The sequence below is a fragment of the Urocitellus parryii genome, chromosome 5 (genome assembly GCF_045843805.1).
Source record: "Urocitellus parryii isolate mUroPar1 chromosome 5, mUroPar1.hap1, whole genome shotgun sequence".
NCBI lineage: Eukaryota > Metazoa > Chordata > Mammalia > Rodentia > Sciuridae > Urocitellus > Urocitellus parryii.
Window position 1 is genome coordinate 42,223,043 of NC_135535.1, and position 17,299 is coordinate 42,240,341.

Genomic DNA, 17,299 nt, shown 5'->3' on the forward strand with positions numbered 1-17,299 from the left:
GACACTCTAAATACTGTTATGGATTCACAATGGATTGTGACACAAGTTATTCAGAATGATGTTGGTTTTTAATAGATTATCCTGTAATTGTTTCACAAACTGCATCATTTGGATAGTCCAAATAAGTAATTTATTTTACTAATAATAGAAATGAATACATTGAATAACCTGTAATGATATTTATGCTTAGTTTTTCAACATTTCTAGAGATTTAGGTGAAAAATGGTAGGTAAATGCCACTTCCTATTCAAAGGTATTTGCACACAAAGATCCTGGGACAGAGAAATGCTCTAATAAATGCACTTGTTTCTTCTAAAATAATGCATGAAATAGAAATATTGGCTTTTTTAGTTATTAGACACAAACACTTTTATGTTTCTATGCTTTGATGTTTTTAACTTTGTTGTGTATTTCATCTCTCTATTCAACAATTAAAGATGCACTTTCAGAAATAATTGCTAATATGTGGATTCTAACACACAAAAAGAGGAGAGGAAGAATAGAAGTTCACTGGATTAGACAAAGGTTAAGGGAAGGGAAAAGGATGGGAATAGGAAAGACAGTAGAATGAATCAGACATTACTTTCCTACATTCATATATGAATACATGACCAGTATAACTCCACATCATGTACAACCACAAGAATGGGAAGTTATGCTCTGTGTGTATATGATATGTCAAAATATATTCACTGTCATGTATAACTAAAAAGAACAAATAAAAAGATTTAAAAAAATAATCGCTTTTAAAAATATATAATTTTCAGAGTAGATTTTTACTCTAATGTCTTTTGCCTAGCTTAAATGATTATGGGTTATATGTAGTTCTCAGGATGTGTTAATCATATTAGTATATTCAAGCCTTACTATAGCTACACTGAGTCTTCTCTGGTTACTAAAATCTAGCTATGTTGTATTTTCTTTCAATTTCTTCTTCTTAATGGAAGAAATTCATTTTTTAAAAGTGCTCTTTCTACTTTCCTTTCCTAAGTCCCTCTTATGAGTGATAATAGATATTAGAACCTTCTTCCCCAAGCAGAGCTAACCACATCAAGTTAGAGTAGTTCCTTCAGAGTAACACATACAACACTGACACTTCACCCACAACTACTTGACAAAGGACCTCACATCCTCCTAAAATCCTTACAAAAGGTTTTCCAAAGGTTTGTTTCACATTAGCTAATGAAGTCCATTTCCACTGACCAATTATGCAGCTTCCCAGATGTTGGACTTTTTTTCTGATGTGGCCAGGGTTCCCTGGGTTTCTATCAGGGCTGCTTCAAGGAGCCAGAACCTCAGGATGGGTCCTAAAGCAGGGCCAGATGCTTTCACTGTTTACTTACACTTTCCCTACTCTCCCATATGGGCTTAAATCAGGAGATAAATCCAAATGATAGTATCCAAGCTGCCCAGAATTCTCCCTGTTGATCCACATCTAAAGAGTTTTCTGCTGGGTTAAGCTTAGCATAAATGCCCTCCTAGGAGACTCTTTATTCTTCATGAAGATAAGATTTTGACAAGCCAAGCCCAATGTGGCCAGGATTATACTCTGACTCAACAGAGTATAATTATACTCTGACTCAACCCTGCCCCCAGAGCTACTAGGCGTTAGCCATTATGGGAAGTATATTCCACATCATATATCCAGGCTTGTGCTCCCCTACTGTACTCAGCTGCTACTTGTCACCTCTACCTGTGATCTTCCCCCATCTCAGTATTGATAGACCCAACCTTTCTTAAAATTGGGCATCTCGCCATAAAACCATGAAAAGATAATTTCGGCTTTACTATAAATTACTGCAAATTCTGAACCTACTTGGAATGCCTGCCCGTGCCCTAAACTCACCCAGGTCCGGTTTTCCCTGACCATATAACAACCCTTTCCTAAACCTTAGTGACGCCTCATAAATTCTGGCCTTCCCTGGCCGGACAATGACCCTCTCTGAGTCTCTAAGATCTCCATAAATTCTGATGCCGGGGCCAGCAAAAATGTAAACTTGTGTTATGCTCCTCAGAGTGTTGTTATCTGTAACCCCCTCTTTGTGTAACTTTTTGGGCTATAAAACTGGGCCACAAAGAAGCCTCGGGGCTGTCTTGTTCCCGCCGTTTTGGGAGGGAAAGGCAGCCCGGCCGGTCGAAATAATAAGCTTGCTTTAATTTGATTTTAATTGGAGTCAGTGGTCTTTTCTTGCGTCCTGGTCTAACAGTATCATATTATCATTCCATCATCCAAAATCTCAGGCAACTCTTGGAATCATCTTTGACTTTTCTTTCTCTCAATCTTCACAGGTAGGTCATTAGTAAATTCTATTTACTCTATCTTTGAAATATATCCAAAATTCAACCACCTTTTATTGCCTCTCCTTCCATCAACCTATCTTTACTGCCTGGATTATTAAGTTTCTTAAGTAATCTCCTCACATCCTTCCTTGCCACCGGACATTATATTCTCCTCCTTGCTGTTAGCTTTATCCTTTTATGGTATACATTACTCATGTCACTCCTCTGCTCAAAACCTTGCAAGACTTTGATTTCAAAATGAGCAAAATGAAGAAACAGCCTCTACACGAAGCTTCCATTTTTTTTTTTTTTTTGGACAGAGCTTTTATGGGTTAAAGGTTAAGAGGTGATAATTTTCTAGAAAGGCTGGCAGTCATCAGTATAGAAGTTTAGTTGGTAGCATTTACTACTCCTTAGCAGCAACTGGAATGGTTTTCTTAACAGTGAGATCAGGAAGCTTAGCCTAGAGACAGTTTTTCCAGCCCCATTAATCATCGCATCAGCTTCTTAATTCTTTTAATAAAGTTCTCTTCTAGTTCACTAGAGCAGTTTGTCGTTTGTTCCTTTGTAACTAGGAATCCTGACTTTTTGAAGAGGAAAAGGAAAGAAAAAAATCTGTCAATATACCCCAGAGGTTTCTCTCTTAACATACTACTGGTGTGCTTCTTTCAGTCTTGTGCATACACACACACACACACACACACACACTCACTCACTCACACATGGAGATACATATATGCACATATACTATAAAAACTCATGTATATTTAAAAATATGTAAAAGACATGAAGAATTTTGAGATCATAATTTTTTCTTTCTTTTTTCCCTAACCATCAATTCATAATTATAATTTGGGTTATTATAAGTCTTCATAAACATTTCAAGGGATATACAATGTTTCCTCATATTAATGCATTGTAATTTACATAACATTATTGTTGGATATTTGGATTCCATTCAGTTTCTCTACATGATTAATAATAATGATTGACATCTTTATTGAAGAGAAAGCAAGGAAGGAGAGACGGGTAAGCGAGAAATAAAAGATGGAGACCAGGCAGAGAGGCACAGGAGACTTTATTTGTCAGAGCTGACAAATAAAGGCCACTTCTCTATAGGAGACAGAGGCAAAGCAGGCTTGAGTTCTGGGACTTTTATGGGGGCAGCTCCTTCTGTGGGCGGTTAAGGGCTGGGTTGGTATGAGGGAGTGGTGAGCATTTCTCAGAAATGCCCTTGGGCAGGGGAAGTAAAATTTTTTTCCTTAAAATGGAAGCTGCCACTTAAGATGGCCATTCAACATAAGGCAGGGACCTTATATATAAGGAATAGTGTCCAATTACTCTTAGAATTTATAATAATTTATATTTTTATCATCAGCATATACATATTATAACCATATATTTTCTTAAACATTGGGACAATAAGTATACCCATATACATACCTGGTTTTGCATACTGTTAATGAGATTCAGAGCCAGATACTCATGGTAATATTGTAAAGATAGATTTTATTCAGAAATCATTGTAAAAAAAAGAGGAGTGGAAATCTCAGTATAGAACTGGGCTCAATTCCAATTATGATGAGGACACTGGGGGAATTATAGCTAAGAACAGAGTGGAGCCATGAGAGAAAATTAGTAAGAAGAAACATTGAGGGGACAGGGGATACCTGTTAAGATGAATTTAACAGAATTTTTGCTGAAATCAGGCCAGGGTGATCAGCTAAGGAGGGCAGGAGAGAGATTTTTCTAAACTGGTTCAACAGGAATTTTGCTTAAACTAGTTTATGCAGGTCTAGCAAAGGGGCCAAGGTCAAGGGCCAATAGAGAACAGGGCTTAGAGGAGCCTGACTAGTTTGGTAAAAGAAAGCATCTCGTCCATATGCATATTTAAGAACTTCCTCTTTTCTCTACTTTGTTAGTTAATTTTTTTTTTTTTTTGTGAGAAATTCCAGGAAGAAAAACAATTTAGAGGAAGAAATACTTCTTATTTTGGCTCATGGTTGCAGAGGTTTCAGTCCACGGTCAGCGGGTTCCCTGGCTTTGGGCATGAGATGAGGCAGGACATCATGGTGGTAGGGCATGGCAAAGGAAAGCTGTTCAGATCTTGGCAGCCAGGAAGCAGAGAGAGAGAGGGAGGCAGGATCCAGGCGCAAGATACAGTCCTGAAGGGCATACCCCAGTGACCTATTTCCTATGTTTCTACCACTTCCCAGCAGTCCATTCAGCTATCAATGGATCAATTCACTGTTGAGCTCACAGCCCTCAAGATCCAATCACTTCTCCAAAGCCCACCATTGCTATATTAAGGATAAAGGATTCAACCCAGGAGTTATGGGGGAAAATTCCAGGTCTGAATTATAATGTCTCCCTTAATATGCTAAATTTCAGTTAATCATTTCCGAACTTCTGCTCAAATTCACACAATCAGAGAAAGAAGTGAATTAAACATAGTTTGTCTCTCTTCTTTGTTGATCTTGAGGTATCATTTTTTTTTTCCCAAAGAGGACCCTAAAGTGGAACTTCCACAGTTTGCCTTGATTTCTTATATGTATGATTAAAAAGCCAGCTCTCAAACCAAATTCACAAGCGCTGGGATCATTTCTGCTCATGCTTGAACAGGTTAGTCATCTTTTAAAAACTGGATTTGAAGGATAATGTTAAGATGAGAATTGAGTAACATGCATTTCTAACTTCTTAAACATTTCCATACTTGTCTTTCTCTGCCTTTTATAACATTTTTTTAGCATTAATATGTTTCAGAGCAAAACATTTAAAGGAAGTTCATATCCTCTTATAGCATTTCTTAGTTTGGTAAGAATGCTTTGAGGTTGAAATATGACTTAGCTAAGTTTCAGTATAAACACCTGCCTGAGGTTCCCTTTTTTGTTCCCCTCTGCGGAGTAATGCTATTCTCATTTGAGTAAAGCAAGAGACAAGTTCTCACCGTGTGCTCTGTCAAGTTTCTTCAGTGCCTCTGCTCAGATGACCTCGGAGAATAATTCATATGTTTTAGCAGTTGTACTACCAGCTTCTCTGTGGCTAAGCAAAGACCTTTGTACAGACTGCAAATTGTGTGCAGGAAATCAGCTCTCATGTGGAGAGACCATGAGAGCAAATGTGGAGTTACCATGGTAACATATCTTGCTCCTCTGCTCTTTTAAGTTTCAGCCTTGATGGAGATGGGTGGGGGAGGATAAGAGGTGGCTGCTGGACTATTCCACTGACTTAAAAATGGCAGCTATCTTCTGCCAGTTTATCATGACCCATAACCACTAGGCTTTTGCTTTTCATGACATAGTTCAGCATGGCATATTCTGTTAATGTTTACTTTCTTATGATCCTGAGACATATGCATTCTAAAAGTACATTTGTAATGAGGAAACTGAGAGCCAGAGTCAAATAATTTGCTCAAGTTCACGCAATAAGTAAAAGACAAATTCAGTTTGTCCCTCTTCTTGGTAACAATGACTTTTACCCTTTGATATACATTCGAATAGGCACACCATAGTAGTCCATTGGTGATTCTAATCAGCTCTGTCCATTGGTGATTCTAATCAGCTCTTCCTAGTGCTTCTGGGATATGGTCAAAGTTTGAGAGCCACTATTTTACACCATGGTATTTACCCAGTGACATCATCCTTGGCAAAATACTGAAGCTAAAGGCCTCATTCACTCTCATCACTCTATCTTGGGATATTGGCACCAAAATTCTCCCAACTTCCCACTGCTGCTTCCAGACCAGTGCTACACATTATTCTCTGTAAAATTTGAGACACATGACATTCATTTATACTAAATTCTTACTATCATCATCCTAAGACCTCTATAACTCTTGAGGATTTGGGCCTTGCCCTGGAGTCTTTATCTCCATTTGAATTTCTAACACTCTTTCCCAAAACTTCCTTAACCAACTCTATTCCAGTGATTTTAACAAAAGACTTATGTAGACATATCCTGGGCTTTTCCTACTAGACTGGTAGTCTTTGATCACAGATTCCTACTCTTTGATCACAGCATTCTCCACCTTACCGCTTAAACTCTGCACTGTTCCTGCTTCTAAATCTTCTCTCCATATTATCATGATTTTCTTTAGCTTATCACCCCTAATGCCATCCTGTTGTTTCTTTGTCTAGCCCGGGAACCCACAATCACAAACGTGTTCACACCAGCATCATTAGCTAACTCTCACTCTTATGATCCCCCTCTGAGCTAATTTAGCCAGCCCTTGAGAAAGGGAAAAAAAAAAAAAGGTTTTAGTTTCTGTTAAGTGGAACTACAGAAAATAGAAAAGTGATGCTGGTGGGAATCATCACTATGTAGTTGCTCAGCTACATTTTTGCCGCAACCCGGCTGGGCACAGAATTACAAGCCACTCAAGCAGGAACAAAGCTTTATTTTTAAAAAAGCCGCCAGTGCCCCGTGTGCGCCCTGCTAGCAAGCTGGTCCACACACGTGTGTGTGTGTGTGTGTGTGTGTGTGTGTGTGTGTGTCTACCGGAACCGGGAGCTCGGACCTCCCCGGGAAATTCCCTCCTACTATCCTTCCCCAACCAATGGGAACTCTCCGGGAGTCCCGTAACATGAGTCCTGTAACATGAGTCCTGGTAGCAGGCCGAGGTGAACAGCAGGAGTCCAATTTCCATATGAATGTAAATCTTAACATAATCATATCATCTCAATGGCTAGCTGGCAGTCACCTTAACCAAAGGTGCCATGCATCATAATACTTTTGCTGTGGCTCCTAGCACATTTTAAATCAGATCTACTTTTAATTTTTGAGCAGTAGTTTGCTACAAACCTTTTGCAACCCTCAGGCCACCTAACCACCATGTAAACTGTCTCCTGTGGTTCAGTTTCATAAAACATCTCACCAGAGGCTGGGTTGTGGCTCAGTGGTAGAGTACTTGCCTAGGATGGTTGAGGCCCTGGGTTTAGTCCGTAATACCACATGAAAACAAATAAATAAAGGTTAAATTCTTTTTTTTAATTTTTAATTTTATTATTATTATTTTTTTAGTAACTGTTGTAAGATTAAATTCTTAAAAACAAAAACACTTCACTAGGCACCAGTTGTCAAGGTCTTCATTTGTGACTCACTGTTCTTGTTCCTTTTTTTTTTTTTTTTTTGAGAGAGAGAAAGAGAGAAAGAATTTTTAATGTTTATTTTTTAGTTTTTGGCAGACACAACATCTTTGTTTGTATGTGGTGCTGAGGATCAAACCCGGGCTGCACGCGCTACCCTTGAGCCACATCCCCAGCCCGTTCCTGTTCCTTTTGACTGGAGTATCATTATCTCAATTTTTTTCCTCTACTAAATTCCTATTCATCCTTTAAGGCCCAACTTGAATATTATCTCTTCTATGTTGCATTATATGACTTCCCTGAGCACCTCCTTTACTTGTTCTCTAATTTCCTTCTCATCCATGCTTTCCTTTCCTACTAAACTGTGAAGCAGAAGCAGTCTGTATTCATTACCACATCACCTCACATTGTCTTTCCCTCTGTCTTAGCCTAGGCTAGGTAGTTTAAACAATAGAATTTATTTCTCAGCTGTGGAAGCAAGAAGTCCTACACTTGTTCTGGGAGACAGTTCATTTCACGGCTAGCATCTGCTTTCTGGCTTGCTGGCTTGCAGATGGCCACCTTCTTCTCATGTCTTCACATGGGTTAGGGAGAGAGGAAGAAGAGAAAGCATGTACCTGTTCTGGTCTTGTCCTCTTCCTTTATGGACACTAATCCCACGTGGGGTTCCATCATTATGATTGCATCTGAATCTAATTACATGTCAGAGATACCCTGCCACGCCCTGCCAAGATCATTCTGTGGGCTAGAATTTCAACATATGACTTTGAGGAGATACAGACATTCGATTCACAATATCCTTTATTTAAGAATTTCCACCTCAAATCATGTTAAAAGGAGATTACTTAGATATTGGAAAAGATATATTCTAAAGCTGAGGTATTTGCAAGAACTCAGTCCTTAAATCTGTGCTGCCTAATATCATAGCCTCTAACCACATGGGGTTACTGAACACATGAACTATGGCTAGCCTAAATTCAAATGTCCTTTAAGTGAAAAACACACCCCAGTTTTTAAAAACTTGTTATGAAACAAAAAATGCAAAATATCTCCTTAATAGTCTTCATATTGATTACATGTTGAAATGATAATATTTTTGATGTGTTGGATTAAATAATATATGTTATTGAAATTAATTTCACCCACCTGTTTTTACTTTTCTTATGTACCTGCAAAAAAAAAGCAACCTGGGCTTGTATTATATTGCTATCAGACAGTGCTGCTTTTAATAAATAATGTATAACATTCATTAAGGATATAGTGACTAACATGAAAAAGTACAGAATGATAAAGTTTAGGAATATGTTCAACTTGGAACTTTGTATATAAACCTATACTTATAAATTTTTTCTCTGTAATACTTCAAACTACCTAGTAAGTTCAAGTTTCTAGTCAATATGAGATTAAAATTAGGAAGAAATAAGTAACAATGCCACTGTGTCCTATTATCAGAAGATTCTATGGATTTCTGTCCTAACTATATTTGTAGAACAATTAAAACACAGGAATCCTCATTTCCTTAGGATTCACATTCAAGGCTCCAAAGTTACAAGGTGACATAGGGAAGCTAAAGTAGTCATAACATGTATTTTCCTGCATAAATGTGAGCGTGCACACACATACAAACACTAACAAACTTTTGTATTTCCTTCCTGTATTAAGTACAACTATCCTTGGAGGAAGAGTCAGAATCTTTGTAGGCCTTTTGCTATTTGTACAGTTCTGTCAATATCCAAAACTTCAAGAAAAGAGCAATATAAGAAATTAACCGCAAAGTGATATTGCAATTCTTGCAAAAGATTCAGGATTTCAGGAATTTATTCAAAAGTTGTAGACAGGAAAGACAAGTTGGGTGAATAAACATGCATAGTACTCAGCTTTTTCTCCACAAAGAAGAATCTAAGTAACAGGTATACAGCTGCACTTTGGGGTGAGTGACTATGAGAAAATATGAAAATAAGCAAGAAGAGACTAGAACATTGTAAGATTCAGAGACCTGGTCAACAGCTTGGAAAAGCAAAATACCCCAGAATCTGCCACCAGGAATTAACAACCAGGGAAGGTAGTTTTACCTTTGCAGTGGTAAAAGTGAAAGAGGGAGTCTTAGAAAACTCTTGATGCAGATGCTGGCAATCCTAGATACAGGAAACTTTCATAATCCTCACAGACTTGCATCTCATTTAGATAAGCAACCCCAAATCTGCACAAAATCTTACTTTGCTAATGGATCTCATCTCCCAGCAAAACCCCAGGTTTGCTGGAGCCAGGAGCCATTTTGAAAAGGGACTATTATCTGAAGTTGGCCTAATCTAGGAGACAGAAACTCCTGCATATTCCCATCTGTGGGACCCCACAGACATTCCACATTTACTGACTTTGAGGGTAGCTGCCTCAAGAACCCAATGTGGCCCAGCTAAGTGACTGTGGTCCAAGTCCACTGAGTGCCCTGCCCTGTATAGGATGATGTGACAACATGGAATATGACAGAGGATGCGGTCCCTAAGAACCAGGAGATCAGAGTGCTTTCCCTCTGAGACCCAAGGTGTTGCGCCAGTGGCATGTGGACTCATGCTACTGCCAGGATAAAGGCAGATACTCAGGCAGCTCCCACCACTCCTACCTATTGCATAGCACTCAAGCACGTGTTACTGACAAGATTGGGAGAGAACATCCGGATTTCTGCTACTGCTATCCTTTTTTTTTTTTTTTCTTAAGAGAGAGAGAGAGAGAGAGAGAGAGAGAGAATTTTTAAATATTTATTTATTTATTTTTTTTTAGTTTTTGGTGGACACAACATCTTTGTTTGTATGTGGTGCTGAGGATCTAACCTGGGCCACACGCATGCCAGGCGAGCGCGCTACCGCTTGAGCCACATCCCCAGCCCCTGCTACTGCTATCTTGCTAGAAAGGGCTTGAGAAGGAGCCTTGAACAACTCCATGGTTGCAGCAGTAATTAGCTTCCAGGAATATGGTGAGGGGACCTGAGAGCAAATATGCATATCTGCAGGTAGAACTCTAGGGGAAGAAGTCAGGAGGGAAAAGCCCTGAGAGTGGCCACTGCCCCTGAAGCAGCAGAGAGGAACAGCATGATTCCTGCTGCCACTTTGCTTATACATTTCTGGCCCTGCCCCCTCCCCCCCATCTGACCATGAATTGCTGTCAGGAATGAGTGTGGGTGCCAAAGACCGGGTGCCACAACTCCCACCACTGCCCCTCCCCATATAGCATCTGGGCCCATACCACTGATTGATCAGAGAATAAGTAATTCAGGGCCCTCACCTGAATGGTCTGCCAGGGTCAAAGGCCCTTGCTAGTAACAAAGCTTGCATCAACAGTACCCGAGAAACCTCCTTGCTTGATAGGGGCCACCACACCCATTGTAGGAGTGGCCACACAGTAAGCATCACACAACATGGTTTACCATGGTTCTACCATGATATGCACCATGTCCAGAGTCATTAATCAGCCAATGAAGCTATAGGGAGACTACAGTATAGGACTTAGCTGGAATCAAAGCCAAGTTTGCACAACAAATTGATACCAAAGATGTATCTTCAAGAAAAAGCTGCTTGGTAAAAAGCCCATACTATGAAAGTGGCAAAGCCTTTCTAATGATCCATCACATGTGCAAATCTCAACACACAAGCATAGGAATTATGGAAAGACAGATTAACATAACAACTCCAAAAGAATAAAATGACTGTAGGAATAGATTCCAAAGAAATCAGTATAGATGAAATGCCTAATGAAGAATTTAAAAGAGTAACTATAAAACAGTTAAATAAGATCCAAGAGAATAAAAATAAATAGCTAAATAAAAAGGAAGAAAATACACGATAGGAATGCAAAATTTAGCAAAGAGAGATTTGGAATATGAATCAAATAGAAATCTTAGAAATAAAGAGTTCAATGAATAAAAATATATAGTTGAAACCTCAACAAACTTGATGAGTGGGAAAAAGAATATATAAATTTGAAGACAAGTGCTTAAAGATAATCATGTCAGACAAAAACTAATATCTAAGAGACTAAAGAGGGTATGCAAAATCTTTGGGAAAACATTAAATGAGCAAATCCTCACATTTTCAGAATACTTGAAGGTAAGGAGAAAAAAGTTAAGGGTGTTAGTAAACCTACTTAGTGAATTAATGACAGAAAATTTCTATAATCTTGGAAAAAAAATGGACATTTTTGTGTAGAAGGCATATAGAAGCCCCAATAAAAATTACTAGAAAAAATCATTACCACAGTGTCCCTAGCCAAACTGTCAAAAGTACTACACAAAAATTTCTAAAATTTGCATGAGTAAAATGCAAGTCACATCAAAAGGTATTCACATAAGATAGTCACATTCAACTAACAGTGGATCGCCCTCAGAAACCCACACATTAGAAGGGAGCAGGATGATTTAGTCCAAATCCTGCAACAAAATAACTATCCAAGAAAGCTTAATCCAGGAAAACTATCCTTCAGAATCAAAGAAGAAATTAAATTCTTCCAAGACAAAACAAATCTGAGGGAGTTCATGACCACCAGGCCAGCCTTATAAAACACGTTAAGGGAATCCTATATTTGAGTGAAAGAAGGATAATAAGGAAAGCATGTGAAATGTAAAGTTCACTTGAAGAACAGACACACACACACACACACACACACACACATACACACACAAACACACACACACACACACACACAAAGGCTTCCATAGGATAATGGTGGGGAATTTCTTTTGTTGTTTGCACTGGGAATGAAAACCAGGGGTGCTTTAACTCTGAGCTACACCCCTAGTCCCTTTTATTTTTTATTTGGAGATAGGGTTTCACTAAGTTGCTGAGGCTGGCCTTGAATTTGGAATCCTCCTGCTTCAGCCTCCTGAACTGCTAGCATTACAGGGATGTGTCACCATGCCCAGCCATGGTGGAGGAATTCAATACCTCACTTTTTTTCTCTTTCCTTCCTTCCTTCCTTCCTTCCTTCCTTCCTTCCTTCCTTCCTTCCTTCCTTCCTTCCTTCCTTCCTTCTTTCCTGTCCTTTTTTCTTCCTTTCTTCCTTTCTTTACTGTTCCAGGAATTGAACCCATAGGCCCTTAACCACTGAGTTACCCCCCCCCCTCTTTTTTTTTTTATTTTGAGACAGGATTTCCTTAAGCTACTTAGAGCCTTGCTAAGTTGCTGAGGCTGGCCTTGAATTTGGAATCCTCCTGCCTCAGCCTCCTGAACTGCTGGGATTACAGGCATGTGCCACCATTCCTGGTTAATACCTCACTTTTAATGGACAGGTAATCCAGACAGCACACCCAAAGAAATATCAGAATTAAACTACACTACAAACCAAATGAACTAAACAAATATTTATAGAACATTCCAAGTCTGGGCCATTTCAAAAAAATTGAAATCATATTCTATATCTTTTCTGATTACAATGGAATGAAACTAGAAAGCAAGTAACCTAATTAAAAAATGGGCAAGTCATACTGAATAGACATATCTCGAAAGGAGCAATACAGTGGCTATAAAATACATGAAAAAATGCTCAATGTCACTAGTCATCAAGGAAATGCAAATCAAAACTGCAATAAGATATCATCACACCCCAATTAGAATGGCTATTATAAAAACAAAACAAATGATGTTGAGGATATGGAGGAAAAGGAATTCATATATTGTTGGTGACAATGTAAATAAGTACTGCCACTATGGGAAACAGCTATCCAATGTTTGGGTATTTCCAAAGGAAATGAAATCAGCATATTCAAGAGATACCTGCTTGTACTACTTACTCTGGCACCATTCACAATAACTAAAATGTGGAATTAGTCTACCTGCTTATAGACAGATGGATAAATAAAGAATGTGGTATGTATACACAATGAAGTATTATTCAGTCATAAAGAAGAATGAAATCCTGTCATTTTCAGTAAAAGGGGTGAAACTGGAAAAATATATTTAGTAAAATAAGCCCAAGAAAGGTACAGAATATCTGTCATATGCATGATATTTTAGCAAAATGGCATGATAAATACAGCCTATGTGGAAGCTAAAGGAAAAGTCAACATGAATGCAGGATAAATGATACTAGGGGTCAGGAAAGGTTGAGGATGGGGGCAATGGTGGGAAAAGGATGGTTGTATTTGATTATTATAGGCTGTGTGCATGGATGGAATTATCACACTGTGTGCTATTACTGTGTAGAATTAATGTGTGTTAATAAAAAACATGCCATGGATAAAGAGTTGGCATGAATGAAACCAGTTATTCTCTCTTTTTTTTTTTTTTTTAAAGAGAGAGTGAGAGAGAGAGGGGGACAGAGAGAGAATTTTAACATTTATTTATTTTTTCTTAGTTCTCGGCGGACACAACATCTTTGTTTGTATGTGGTGCTGAGGATCGAACCCCGGCCTCACACACGCTAGGCGAGCGTGCTACCGCTTGAGCCACATCCCCAGCCCCGAAACCAGTTATTCTCTTGAAGAAAAACAAAATAATTACTCCATTATTTTTTAATAAAATGAAATGATTCAAATGTCAAAGGATTGTAAGATATCTTCAGAAAAGTGATAAAGATCTCTGGTATATAAATTTTTAACCACCTTTTTACTTTCGATAGCAAATGTGAAATGAAATACGCAGTTTCTGTGTTACCATGCCATTTTGCTAAAAAAATCATGCCAACTCCCTCAGGCAGAAATAATTTCATTCCTTTTTGTTTCCAAGAATTAGTCCATAGTTGCAAACCTCAGTAAAGTATTTGTTAAATATGAGAAAAAAATGAACTCAATTTGTAAATGTTTATATGTTTATTTTTATATTTCAAAAGAAAATTCACTCAAATAAATTTTTCCATTTTGTATTTTGAACATCTGGTGTCTATTTAAAAACTATACTTGCTTTAAATGGTTGCTTCTGATATTAATTATCTGAAGATAATTTTTTTTAAAGAAAGAGATTGAGAGAGAGAGAGAGAGAGAGAGAGAGAGAGAAAGAAGCTTAATATTTATTTATTTATTTTGTAAGTTTTCGGCGGAAACAACATCTTTGTTTGTATGTGGTGCTGAGGATCGAACCTGGGCCGCACACATGCCAGGCAAGCGCGCTACCGCTTGAGCCACATCCCCAGCCCCATCTGAAGATAATTTTGATGGCTAAATTTTAAAGTCACTATAAATTCAACTTAGATAAATAAACTTTGTAAATAAATATGCAGAAATGAATAAGATTAACTAATAGATTAATTCTTGTGTTTATGGCCTACCTCTAGGATATTGGTAGTGTTGCTAGATTTGGTAATTCATGAGTTAAACTTGATAGATTTCTCAACTTGTGAGTATCTGAATGTTTATATTACAGGAAAGAATGTAAGATACAAATGGTCAAAGAGATATTATGGCCAATACACTCTAATAGCATTGAATTAATGTTTACATTATTCGAGTTGACACATAGTTTTAGCTTAGTTGATTTTTAGAGAAGGAAATCATTCTGTACCTTCTCCTCACAAAGGAAATTGTGGTTTCCATGACAATGTTTCTATTTCCTTTTAACATTGTAATTCTTAATTGCTTTGTTTTGTTTTCTTCTTGTGTTTATTTTTTATCTTAAGCATATCATAATCTGTGTCTCAAAGGACTTTTAGAATTATTTGGTATATTAAATTACACAGTGTATCTTGAATAAAAATAAGAATTTTAAAAAAGGTGTTTTAAGAATCTGTAATTAATTTACGGAGTAAAATTCTTTGTCAATGACCTAAAAGTTCTGCCTTGTCTTTCAGAACCCTTGAAATTGTGGCCTGCAAGTAGGATAACAATCTAAGATCTTTCAGAATTCTTGAAATGAGACTCTTCAAGTTTATTTCCTTTCCTCTCAGGCTGGTTTTAGATTCAAGTATATGACTAGTTCATCTATCTTGTTGAATCTACAGAAAAAAAGTTATTGATTACATTCACTAATTCTTTTAATTTCTCTAAGACCTCTAGTGAGATCCTTATTATATTCCTGATATTGGTAACTTTTTATTTCTTCTCTCTCTCTCTTTCTCTTATTAGTAGTAATTAGTTCTGGTTTCCACCACCACTCCCATCCTCTCTTTTTGGATCAATTTAATACAAGTGAGCTACTACCTTTATTACCCCAGTGTAGGTAGGCTCAGTCAGGATTCTTTGGGATTGCTGTTTACTAGAATGTTTAAACCTTTAGTTCTTAGTCCGTTTGAGAAAGCTGAAGAGGGAAAGAGCCAGATCAGAAAACAAACAGGAAATTTACCAATGAGCAGTGTTATACTCGAATTTGGGACCCCAAAAAGACCACCAGAGACCAAGACCGATGTAAGCAGCAAAGAGGTGTTTATTGTGAGCTAGCTCAGTTCTTGAGTGCACACACAGCAACTGGTGACTCTGAGAGGCCCCGAGCCCAGGGTTTTATACATTCTTTGGAGAAGTTTTATACATTCTTTGGAGAAGGCAGGGACTTCACATACATCATAGCATCTCTTAGCAAATCATCACACACCACGGGAAAATCATAAAACAACTCTAAAATATGATTAGCACATTCACTGGCGGAAACAAGTTGGGTAAGGGTGATTGGCTAGTAAAAGAGGGGGATTCATTTGAACTGATTGGTTTAAGCCATGAGGCGAGTAGTGCTGAACTACATGGTTTCCCAACATGTTATCAGCCACCATAAACTACTGGGAGGGTCATCTGGCATCCCAGGTATTTCCCTGTCTGATTGGTGGCTGCTAGGAGGGTTGCTATGGGTCCCTACCTAGCCTGACTGAGTCAGCAGATCTCTCCTGTTATTTGTAGATAAATAACTCAGCAGGTTGGGTATGTGCCTAGAAGTGCTCTGTGGATCTTTCCAAGGACAAGGGTCATTCCCCCTTCCTTGGACAGGCTTTGCTCTGAGGTAGAGGCTGGTTTTTCAGCAGCATCCAAAGTTATTTGAGACATAAAATCAAAGTCAACCAAGACAAAAGACATTATGTTCTTGTGAACAAGTAAGTTGTTCCTGATACTTGTAACCAAGGAGACTATAACTTATAACTTTACTAACAGATATAGAGGTGTGCAAGTCACATTTTGATTTAAAATATAAATATCAGGAAAAAATTGACCTAAAATATATACTACTTATTATATTTTTTAAAAGGATGCTGTTTCTATTGAGCTTTTAGGATATGCTGATACTAAATCACTAATAAACATGATTGACATAGGCCTGTATAGCAGTGAAGTCTAGAAAGACACTTGAAACAAGGAAGACAGTCTTGAACCATAAGCTATTTCATTTTCAGTTTCACAGTTTTGAGGTTGTTTTCAGAGAGAGAGAGAGAGAAGATAGATTAGTTGCACAAAAACTTATCTACAGTGACTTAATCACAATGAGGAATAGCTGTTCTAAAGATAGTTTCAAAGATAGCAAAAGGAACCCAGACCAGTGAAGCAACAATTTCTGATGTTATCTGTATTTCAAGCTCTCTCACTATTCTTGCTGCATTATCATTAGAATGTGGCCTTCACACTCACGGTTTTTACCTCCTGGTCAGAAGACAGGAGTTTCATCTATGTTTTCACATCCACACTTCAGACATAAAGGAGGAAGGAAGGCACGTTTCTTATATTTGAGTGAGGATACATTGGGGATAGCTACCTTCTGCTTCGTGTAGTAGGTAGAAAAATGGAGTCATTTCAGGAAAAGTTTTTCAGAGAGATATTGGGATCTGTGGCCAAGGGATATATTATAGATTGAACTGTGTTCCTCCAAAAGGTATGTTAAAACCCTAACCCATTGTAACTGGGAATGTTTGGAAATGGGGCCCTTGCAGATGTAATCAAGTGTAGATGTAATCAAGTGAACACATGGTCATTATAATGGACTTTGTCCAGTTTGACTAGTGACCTTATAAAAAGAGGAGTCTAGATACAGAGAAGAGAA